The 11,850-nt window shown below is 49.0% G+C and overlaps 1 long non-coding RNA gene across 1 annotated transcript; it reads right to left on the minus strand.

Annotated features, from left to right (window-relative positions):
- Positions 1-3,030: 3,030 nt before the first annotated feature.
- Positions 3,031-11,428, minus strand: LOC123818517. The gene is made up of 3 exons (XR_006785635.1): positions 11,310-11,428; positions 4,046-4,700; positions 3,031-3,164 (listed from the first exon to the last, which is right to left on the minus strand). It is a non-coding gene; the product is annotated as an uncharacterized LOC123818517 (long non-coding RNA).
- Positions 11,429-11,850: the final 422 nt, after the last annotated feature.

The raw sequence follows: 11,850 nt of genomic DNA on the forward strand, positions 1-11,850 counted from the left end.
ACCCAATGTATCCCCTTTCACTGTGGTGAGTTGGAAGTCTGAGGTGGGTCTCGGTGGGCTGAGATCAAAGTGGGCAGCGGGCTGAGAGGCCATAAGGAGGGTGTTCCCTGCCCTGTTCCAGCCTCCAAGGGCCGTCCAGCCACACTCCTGCCCTCGTGGGCTCTTGCCGCCGTCTTCCAAGCCCGCAGCAGTGGGTGAAGTCCTTCTGTCGTCACATCTTCCTGTGACCAGAGCCAGGAATTCCACTGTTAAAGAGTTGTGAGGGCCCTGCTGGATAACCCAGGATAATCTCTGCAGGTTAGGGTAGGCTTTAACTTGGGTCACACCTCTCAAGTCCCTTTGGCCACGTAAGGTCATTCATTTACAGGTTCGAGGGATGAGGACGTGGGAATTATTAGGGGGAAGTGTCAGTATTTTGCATGCCACAACGCCCACTGTTAAAACATCAGACAACACCAAATGCTGGCAAGGATCTGGAGCAAGGGAAGTTCTGCGTTGCGTGTGAGAATGCAAATGGAGCCGCCATCTTGGAAAACAGCCGGGCAGTTTCTGCAACGGCTGAGCATGCCTTTACCATACGACCCCGCAATTCCGCTGCTAGCAATATTCGCCTAAGAGAAATGAGGACACATGTCCACAAACATCGGTGTTCGCAAATGGTCATGGCAGCTTTATGCATAATAACGCAGAACCGGAAACACCCCAATGTCCATCGGTGTCAGCCAGTCCAAACTGCAGGGTGGCCACACAGTGGATACTGCTCAGCATTAAAAAACCAAACTACTGATGATACATGCAACAACATGAATCAATCTAAAAAACGTGATAAAAGAAACATGGCTTGATTCCTTATAGAAAGGATTCTTGAATATGAAGGGAAAACTGACCGATCAGGACCGAAAGCAGACACCGGGGGCTTGTCGCAGGCACAGCTGGAGGACAGACTGCCGGCAGGCCGGAGGGGACTGGGACCCATTCGTCACAACTGATTGGACTACTTCCAGTGCTCTCCCTTTATTGTATGTAAATTCTTCCTCGACGTGGTCGTTTTAAAAAGTATAACAAGGCAAAAAGTAGTGAACTGGATGGATTCAATATCAAGTTAATTACCACTGAAGAGGAAACTTGTGAGTAACCTGAGGGAACAGCACATAACATGGCACAAAGAAAGGGAAAAGGCTGTGAAAAGAAGAGGTTAGAGGACGGGAAGGATAACGGGGACGGGCCGTACGCCTTTGAACAGAGACAAGACAACACTTTGGGACCAGAACATGTCCTGACGTGATCCAAGACAGAAGGCAAGACAAATAAGAGAAATTCATGCTGAGATATAAGGGAATGATAGTAAATCATTCTAATCATAAACGGAAAAGTTCAGAAGCCGTCATCATTCCTTAATAATTTTATAGGTATTAATTTAGCGTTTTCCTCCTGTTCCCACCCCTCCCCCAATGGATTATAGATTCTCTGAATGAAGCAATCCACCCTTCGGTACTTGGGTCAGTCTTGGATCAAGACTTGGTGGTGGTTGGAGCGAAACTCTGGAGTCGGAACTGTGTTAGAGTGCCTGACCCGCCACTTGTTTCCTCCCTGACCTTGAGCAAGCCGAACCTTGTAGGCCTCAGTTTTCTCGTCTATGAAATAAGAATGATAGTCATTCACAGGTCTTAGAGTTATTGTAATGTTAAACGAGAAGGCACATGTAAAATTATACCAATGCTAGTGATTGTTGTCAACTGAGTCAGGGGTTTGAAAACCATGTATTATTCACCATATGAGTCGGACCAGTCAGTTAAACTCTCTGCGTCTTCACTGAGAAAAATTGGGGCACCTACCGCAAAAGACTGAGTTGAGGAGAAAATGAGTTAACATTTTGTGACAGCCTTGTAGACTGTAAAATTACATGAAAACGCCAGAGGTTGTTACTATTTCCGCTTCATCCTTAACTTCGTCAACTTTTATTGTGAATACTGATAGCAGCGGTGAGCAGCTGAAAAGTACGAAGGAAAAGCAATTACTGCCTCACCGTTTCTAATTCAATGTGCGGAGAGAAGGAATGCGGAGTCACGTGAAAGCACCTACGACAGAATCACTTAAACACAGATAACCCCAGGGGCACATCGGCACCCCAGGGTGGTTTCCGGGGGGCTCTGCCCTGCGGGATTCGGGCTGCACTGCTGTGGGAAGCCTTCCTGCTGGCATCACAGTTCGCTTCCTCTGCAGACCTCTGCTCCTCCTGGAGGCTCTCCCTGAGCTCCAGACTTAAATCGTCTCCTCTGTTTTCCTACTGTACTCTCTGTACTTTATGGACATGATTTGTTTTTACAGCCCTATCATCTCCAAACAGAGTGATTCAAAGGGCATACAATTATGAACTGCCAATTACATTTCCAGTCTCAGCGTTTGGCACATGGTGAGAACGAATAATTGGTAGCCGTGGCTACATCAGGTGCAATGACACACTTCAGGGGCACCAGGCGTGCACACAGGTAACTGTCAGACACACTGAGGACTGTCAAAATGGCAGCATGGGACCAGTAGGACGTCGGCACAGAAAAGGGACCGACCCACTCGTCATGGCAGACAGGGGCTCCGAGAAGGACTCCCAGAGGACGGTAGTAACTTGCTAGCAGGGAGCATGACAGCGACGGCCTGGGGAAAGGCAGCAGCATATCCAAGGACACAGATGCATCCAGCGCCATCGCTTATTTAGGGAACTGCAAGTAGCTGAGATGGTTACAGAATTAGGTTCGAGTGGGAGAGTGGTGAAAAGGAAGTTTGGAAAAGACTGGAGGAGCAAAATTGTGGGGGTCCTGGCAAAAGAAAGTGTAATAGCTTTAGGCATCAGGAGTCATGCACATGTTCTGTATACAGTTATATGTTGAAATTTATTGCTTTTAGCAATATTGATTTTTCTGTATTTTACCCATACACCGATATAGAACAGAGCTGTAAGAATTGCATGTTTTTAATTCCGAGAGTACGTTGCTTTGAAATTGTAATCCCGGTGTGCTTCGAGAGTGCACAGGCAATCCTCTCTTACCTCATGACTGCCTTGGGGATGTCATCGAAAGGCCACAGTGGCCCAAAGAGTCCACACCCGCCGGCTAGCAGCGCACTCATCTTCTCTCTTCTCAAACCGGTTTTAGCTCGCCTGGCACATCCTAGCGCAAAGGAGACTTCGGTTAAACGGGCCTTTAAGATACGACCTCTCCCCGATGGTGGTAACTTGTCTTTTCAGCTAGTATAGCTACAATTATGACATCACTGGGCCGCTCCAGGGGTCAGGACAGGGGTGGTCCTCAGGAAAACAAATAGTTCATCTCTGTGCTTTTCTCCTTCTGCAGGTTCTTTGAGAAGATAGTTGTGTGGTGTGTCAACCTGGTGATCCTTAAAGACATGTAGTCAAGTGAATGTGTCATCCAGTGTAAGTTAGGTCTGTGTATTTCATCTTACACACACACACACACGCATTTATGCAAACAGAAAAAACGCTTATGTTTGCAAATTTGTATACGTAGATATACACATACAGGTTCAACTGGAAGTTCTCTGCAAGAAAGCATGGCTACTGCATGCTTCCACGTGTGTGCTTTTGGAGAGGTGTTCCCGGCATGGTGAGGGAGGAAGCGGACCCGCGTGTGTGCAGCCGGGTGAGCTATTTATTACTTTCATTAAAACTTATGAGCAGGCATGGCTTTAGACACGCGTGTGCAAAAACGAACAGACGTGGTTTCTGACTTGAAGCATTCTACCTAAATCTACCCCCCCCCCCCCGCACACACACAAAGTGAATAAATACATGAAACGGGAAGCTGGAAACTGGGGAGACGAGTGTGGAATCGTTACACACTTCCTGCCTGTCCTGCAGAGGGCGCCCGTCCCAGAACGGAGGCTACGGGAATGACTTGAAACACGGCCCTTCCCCTCAAATATTTCAAGTCCACAAACAGGCAGTGAGAGAACGGGCAGCTGGCATCTCAGCCGTGTCCCCACACAGCTGCATCCCAAGTCAAATGGCTTTGTGTTACTCTGAACGGCTCACCTATCGATTCCGTCCGTGGGAAGATGCCGCACCCGGTCTTTTTAACCTATTGCTCCAGTTCCATAGGCTCTCACAATGACAGACGTTCCAAGCTGGAATCACGAGGTCAGCCCAACCTCTTGTCCAGCACTCCTCTGGTCCGTGCGTGCGATGCGTCCCAGTGCGACCCGGGGCTGAAGACGTCGTCTGGACGGGGTGGAGTCAGCAGCGACCAGGTTTGCAAGCAGGGGTTTCCTCTGAAGCCGCGGCAGCACAATCATACAGTTTCTGGAGCTGGAAAGCACAGGACAACCACCGCCACGCACGCCTCGGCTGGAGGGGGTTGAAAGCTAGCTGGTCACCAAGGAGTGCCTCTCCTCTTCACCTCTTCGAGAAAGGTGGCACATAACATGGGTGTTTGTGACATACCCTCTGAGTCATGAGGAACAGAACCAGAACTGCCAGCGCATTCTGGACTGGCTCCCAGCAACTGCCAGTTCGAGATAATACCTTCACGGAAGCCAGGCGGGGTAGTTCGGTTGTTCAGTGCCGGCCACATGTGCCAGGGTTGCTGGTTTGATCCCCGGTCAGGACACATAGGAGAATCAGCCAACAAATGCATAAATAAGTGGAACATCAAATTAATTTTTCTCTCTCGCTCTTCCTCTCCCTCTCTCTAGAATCAATAAATAATAAAAAAAAATAGTAACTTGGAAGTTGGGTGGGAAGTGAACCTGTGCCCGCAGGGTTAGTACGTTATTTCCCAGTGGATGATGCGATCCCAGCCTCATAAACACGGGGCGGAAATTAAATCCTTGTTATTTGAGTTTAAAGCTTTTAGCTTGTTCTCTCTCTTGCCCTTCTCTTCCCCCCATCTCCTCCTCCTGCCTCCCTCCCTTCCTCTTCTCGGTGTGAGTGTGCGTACGTGCGTGTGGACAGCACTTACATCACAAAAGTGATTGCACCTCGGAAACAGAATTGCTTATGCTTTTGGAAATTTCCCGCCAAATCCATGTCTCTTCAGTGCGGTCATCACCACGTCAGGAAAGGGGCCAGATCAAAGACCATGGGAATAAGGTCGCAATAAGGTTGCAAACTTTGCAATACTTTGCAAACTTTGCAATTGCGGTTGCAATAAGGTCAGAATCCTTCCTGGGTGTGTTAGTGACAAGACAGATTTAAAATTCACTTCATTTTCATTCACACTTCAGTGCCCGGCCCGCACTGCCTTTCTTTCTTTCTTTCTTTTTTAAAAGAGCGAGAGGTAAAAAAATAAGACGCTGCCACTTCAAGCTGGGCAAACCGTAAACTCCTTCTCTCAGAAGGACCCGCTCCCCTCACTGGCCCACGAGCTCCTCCTTTCCAAGTGAGTCACGTGGGAGGGCGTCAGCGTCGCTCTGACTGAAAGGTGCGAGGATGCCCTCGCCAGAAACCCACGGAGTGAAAGCGAAGTAGACAAAACACTGCGTGTCCATTTACCACATCTTCAGAAAAACACGGGGACGTGCTTTTCCTTTAAATGCTGTCTTGACTGAAGGCCACCAGACAGACCACCTCCCCCATAGCCCAGGGGCCGTGCTGGCGAAGATCCCTCCATCTGAGCTAAGGAAGAAGCACGGACAGCTTCAACGTTTTTAGTGAGACTGGCTTTATTTGACCTTATTAAAGACCTTCGTGGCTCCCGGAATACCTTTTGCTTTTAGACCCGGTGGTGTGGGGTAGGACAGATTCCAAGGTTATTCTGTTGCCAGGACAGTTGAGTGTCTAATGCCGTGGAAGCTGAACAGACACGAAAAGCCTGAGCTGGAAGGTCAAGGATAAACCACAGGGACGCATGTGCTGCTCCTTCCTTCTGCTGGCCGTTTACTCGGAGCAAAGAAAAAGTGAAACGGGTCCCTGGAAGCTCTTCATATTGGCTTATTTCTGACTTTTCTACTCTGGACTTATGTTATTGTTTCATGTTTTATGTCATTAATATAGTTTGGGGGGTGTGTGTGTGTGTGTTTTTAAATGAGTTGCAGTTTTGATCTCTTTCCTTTCTTCCTGGTGTGACTTCATTGTGATCGCATGGGACTTGAGCTCAACACGTTTTCTGTTGTTCGGTTTTTATGAAGTTCGCTGTCCCGCACAGTGAGAAAGTGGCAGTGAGACAGTGGGCAGTTGGGCAGATGTGAACGGTGCAGGGATGACAGGCGGGTACAGAATGTGACCCGCGCAGGAAGTCTCAGGGGCCATGGGCAAAACGAGAGGAAGCGACTGTTACAGGCCAGGACCTCGCTCCAGGGTGACCCTCCTTCCTCCAGCATTTCGTTAGCCGTGCAGTTGGGCCCCCTTGGAGGGGGAATGAGGGGGCCAGAGAATGGCCTCCTATGACTCCCTTACAGTCCCCTGCAGGGCCCCTCCCTTCAGCGTTAAGCCCTCAGGACGGTAAGATTCTGATCAGCATCAGACACTCTCGGGAGCCAGGCCTTGGGGCTGTTCACCACAGATACAGAGTTCTGGTCAAACTGGAGATCACCTCCAGGCCTCAGCTGTGTCCCAGACCCAGAAAGGCAGCAAACGCAGATGAAGCGACGCCATGGCTGACATCAGGGCCAGCTGAGACGACCTACGGCACCCTGGCCTAGCGCCGGCCCATCAGTCGAGACCACGATCCTGGGAAGGCACGCCCGGCAAGTTAGTGAATATGCTATCCAGAGCCTCCCCTGAGACCTCGCCCGGCACTCCTGCCTTTAGGAAACCCATAAAAACCCTTAAGGCAAGGGGCCCAGTTCCACCACGGCCCTGCACACATACGCCTGCACCTTCTTTCTCTGGCGTGCACCTCTGTTTCCTTTCTCCTCAGCTCCAAGGCCCTTCTTTGGCCTCCCACTTACTTCCCGCACCCTGCAGCCCGGCTGGCTCGCCTCTTCGGCCTCCGCGCCTTTCCACATGAGCGTCTCGCATTAGGCTGCCTGGCTCCGGATTCCTTCTTAACTGAACTCAAGAACCCAAGTCTAACTCCACCACTAACAGCAGCGTTTCTAATTTCACTGCCATTCCTCTTCTGCTGTTTGCCTGCAGTGGTAAAGCTACAGCATCTTACATTCTGAGGTTTCCTAGCCCTTGTCAGGTTCCTCACTTTTATCCTTGTCTTCTCTCCTTGACCTCTATTGCTTCATTCCGGCTAAACATGGAGCCCTGTCCTGGTGGGCCAGATTTGAGAGTTCTTAGACAGGGACTGCCTCGCCCTTAGGGCTGACAGCAGGTGCTTCGTACTCACACGCTGCTGGGTGAGCGATGCCTTTCTCAGACTCAGGTCCTCTTCTCCACCCGACTGCGGCAGAATGCAGGCACCATCTCTCGGGTGCTTTCTGCTTCCCTTACCCTCAGGAGAATCCAATGCCTTGTCATTCTCCCTGCTTTTTCCTCTCCGCTCAAGTGACAACAACACACAAGTCTTGTGGCTGTCAGTACTTTGTCTCTGTGTGCTTGTGCTTTGAGGCTTGTGTTGTATCTTGCTGCTCAGTTTTAGTGGATTTTTATTTTTGCTATCTAAGTACTGTCTTTTTATTTTAAAAAAGTTTTTTTTAATACTGTCTTTTTAATGTGGTGATTTAGGAGAACTCAAAAAGCTACATTGCCACTACCATCTTCCTAGAATCCCACGAGAGTCGGTTTTGTTTTTAATATATAGATAAGAAACCTGAGGCCCAAGGAGGCGAGGTCATCTGCACAAGACCACACACCAAGCCGCAGGAGATATGTATACATGAAAGCATCTTGGTAAGTGCCCGATACAGAGAAACTCTTTAACGTGCTCTCTTTTCCATCCTTCTTCCTTCCTTCCTTTCTCCGATCCTCCCCCATTTCCTCCGGAGCCAAGTTTAAACCCACTTGTTTCTGATCCCAAAGCTTCTGTGAGCTCATTTAATATGCTTCCACCCCAGAGTGTGAAGTCACTGGAGCTCATAATTCAGCAAAACCATTTCAACAAAATTAGTTTCATTAAAACCTCCACCCTTGCGCTAAGAACGTTTTCCTCGGTGTTTTAATGCTCGCATGCTTTTCAAACGGACTCGGGTAAATTGATGCCCTTATTTTAATGAATCTATTTATAGGCATTATATAATCCTTTAAAAGCCTCCTTTTCATCTTCCACTACCACCCAGGGAACGACATTCGATAAAGAGTAAATGAAATCTGAACCTGAAAAACCCTGGTTTCACTTTCCAATTTAAAACCCACCGAATTTAAAGAGATTTTCAACTCGGCCAAAATAAAATGTCCTGCTTTTGAAAAATCTTATAAAAGCAGTGTTTTGATTAGAAAACTATATGGTTCTGAGACACAGGTCCATGAAATCCCAAGCTCCACTGGTCAGGGTACTTAGTTCCCGATATTTGACATAAACCGATTCATTCAAAAATTCAATGTGCCGTGAAGGCCCCTAAAGAATTTATACTGTACACTCATTATGTAAAAACTCCAATTTACTAATTCTCCATAATCCTCTATGTAAGGCCAATTAGTAATTAGATCACGGGGAGCAGAATTTTGCTGTAGGTATGAAATCACCATACAAGTCCTAGGGGGTGCATAGCTCTGTTTCAAGCCAGGGCCTTCATAAAATCCTGTTGCAGTTTTTGGCTCGGTAATGGATTTCCCAGGTCGGTGATACACCACACAGAAAATGCCGTTTCCTTATTTTTTTTCCTCCCTGAACTTCCTGCTCTTACTGTGCAGGCTTAGTTCACACTGTTTGAATTTACTTATTGTGGTTTGCATAAAATTATCCTTCACTCATCTACACATAGTAGATAATGATTATTTGCCTATAAATCTAACAGGTACTGAGTTTTATTTACCCTCCTTCTCTGTGGGCACTCTCTGAACAAACAGGCAGTTGTTCTTGAAACCTTTTCCACTTTTATGGGACTTGGAACTGGTTCTCCTTATTGCTTTGTGTGCTTTTTAGCAGCTTGAGGCTCCTTCTTTCATGGTGTTTCCTCTGGAGCTGGTGTGAACAGAGGCTCTTGGAAACGGCCGAGTGTTAATAACCTGGAGTGCGTCTTGCTCCATGTAAAAGATTGATTCTCCAGGCTGCCGGGAGCCGCGGCAGAGGCGGGCCCTCCACGGCACACACGGATGTGTGCTCGGTCACGAACGGTCCCCCACCTACGCACACCGGCTCACGCTGTCTGATTTCGCGTGTGCAGAAACAGGCCAGGAAACCTGACCCGTGTTGATTGGAATGTTGCTTTGCATTCATTTCCAGAATATTTGGGGCCTCACATGTGTTTCTCATTAACACTCATGTTTGATTATTCTACGTAATTTTTTTAAAAATTAAATAAACCTGTATCAAAAATTGTCACTTTGCTTTAAAGAAGCACAATTAGCCCTCTTTGAGGGAACTGACAGAAGAAAAAAAAAAAGAATGGGAATAAATATTTCTGCTCCTTTACACATATTTCCATAAATGAGAATGGCATTAAGACATAATGATACATTCAAGGTTCAAGGGATTTTCAATCGCTTTTAACCAAATCAAGCACAAAGTAGCATTAGTTAAACAAAGAAACTCATTGAAAACAGAGCCCATTAATAAAATGTGGTTTAAGAATCATGTCTGTTTTAAATATATGTTCAGAATTAAAAGTTACTGGGCCAGAGATCGAAAGTTAAGTAAGTTGATACCTGAACATAAGTATAAATTTGGAGGTACATTGTTTCAATCCACAAAGGGATGATTTTGTGAAGTATGATACCCTGCTTAGGCCTAAAGCACTTCCTAAATTTCTGCAAATACAGTTATTTGAATCTGTTCATAAATTTACATAACCACGTGTGGGCTGTTCTCAAACTTCGCTTGTTAATGCTGTGGTCCCTCTAAGACAGAAGGAAAAGAACCCACAACTACCCATCTACCTGTCTATCTATCTGAATCCAAGTGGCTAAATGAACTGTTTCAAGACCCAGCTATCAGGCGCCCGTTGCCTCGTAAATGTGTATTGTTTCAGTTTACTCTTCCATCCTCTGCGTTTTGGATACTGTTTTGTGTACTAGTCATATCTTTTATTTTCCATATGTGCCATCTTGGGGGTCTTGAAGACTCAGGGAGGGGCTGCCCCTGCCAGGGTTACCTCCTCCCTAGAGATAGCAACACCTGGCCTGGGAACACACCTTTGATAGGCAAACCAATCAACCAAAGCCCTTACCTCTCATTGCTTTCTCTTTCAAATTCTCACAGGTAAGCCAATAGCCCCCCTGCCCTGAGTTGCCCAGGGCCAGGACCAGACAGCCCACCCCCGAGCCCAGAGCCCACTGAAAGTATTCAAACCCCCGGATGCTAAGCGTACCCCGTGCACAGGCTGCCCAGCTCCTTCCTCTCCTCAAAAAGGCTCTGGCCCATCATCATCCCCCTCTTCTCCTGCTGCCTCCCGATTTACCCACGGGCTTCCCCGGGGGCCCTGCCGACCGTAGGGTGCCCCTCTCCTTGGGAGCGGTGGGTGATCAAGCGTCTGCAGGGGCAGCCGTCTCCGGATCTGCCGGCCTCGCCGCACCTGGTGAGAACAAATCCCGGGCACGGTTTCCGACCCTGGGGCGCCCGGCCGGCCCCACGCCAGCCTCTTCTGCGCCCTAGGAGAGTCCCTGCAGCGCTTCCTCACTCTGGGCCTTGTACTGCGGCGCCTCTGGAACAACTCCTGTCCCAGAGGAGACCCCTGAACTAGGGGTGGCTGGGCACCGTGTCCCCTGGCTTCTGAGGGAAAGGTGACCCAATGTCCCCTGCTGCCCGGGGAGGGAGAGGCCGTCCCACCGTGACGTGCCCCTCCTGCTGAGCCCGCCTTGGCTCTGCCCTCGTCTCAGCCACGACCCGTCTCATCTCGAGAATCTCGCCTCAGATCCCAGGTCTCCTGTGAAATGCAGGAGCCTTCTGCCCGAACTTGCAGACTCGTCTCTGCTCTTCTCAGGCTACACTTTCTCTCCCGTTTCCGCCCAACCACCTCCTTACCGTCTAGCCAGACTTGCACCGATCCTTAGATCCTCATGAAATCTCCAATAATGCCCCCTCCTTTCCTTTCATTCTATTTAGCTAAACATTTTATAATTTTTTGTCTTTCCCTCTCTACTTTATGTGCATTTTTATTATCTAGCCAGATGACTAGATTTTAAAATACCCGAAGGAAGCCACAGAAGTCGAGCCCAGTCTATCCTAATTCTATGACTTAGGAGCTGTATCAGTCTGCTCGGATGTTCACAGCAAAATACCGCAGGTCAGGCGGCTCACACAACAGAAACGTACTTTCTCAGCATTCTGAAGGTCCCAGTCCGGGCGGGCGAGCCAGGGCCGGCTCCCCGGGAGGCCCCTCTCCCCGGCTCGGAAACAGCCTCCTCCTCACTGCGTGTTCACGCGGCCTTGCCCGGGCGCGTGCGCCTGGAAAGAGAGAGGAAGAGCGAGCTCTCCGGGGCCTGTCCTTACGAGGACGCTGGGCTCACCGGAGTACTGCTTGGATTCCCGAACGCTAGCATGCCGTCGGAGGACGCCTCCAGTCTGGCTCCTCCGTCCCTTGCCGGCCCACCCACCACCGCTTCTCTTCTCCAGTCCTTTAAGACTGCGCCTGAAATGCCGAGTCCCCGAATACGTGCCGTACCTTAGCGGTGCCGGCTGCTCGCTCCGGAGGTCTGCTCTCTGGCTCACGCCCCTGGCCAACTCTCACTCGTCTCTCCGAGCCACCTCCAGGAAAATAGTTGCTGATTCTCGACAAAGAACGAATTTCTCCCTTTTCTAGGCTCCCCCGGCACTGCTGTTCAGACTGTAGACTGTGTTACAGCAGTGTAGCTTG

Source organism: Phyllostomus hastatus, unplaced genomic scaffold (assembly GCF_019186645.2).
Source record: "Phyllostomus hastatus isolate PE091 unplaced genomic scaffold, TTU_PhHast_1.1 phas_contig_283, whole genome shotgun sequence".
Classification (NCBI taxonomy): Eukaryota; Metazoa; Chordata; class Mammalia; order Chiroptera; family Phyllostomidae; genus Phyllostomus; species Phyllostomus hastatus.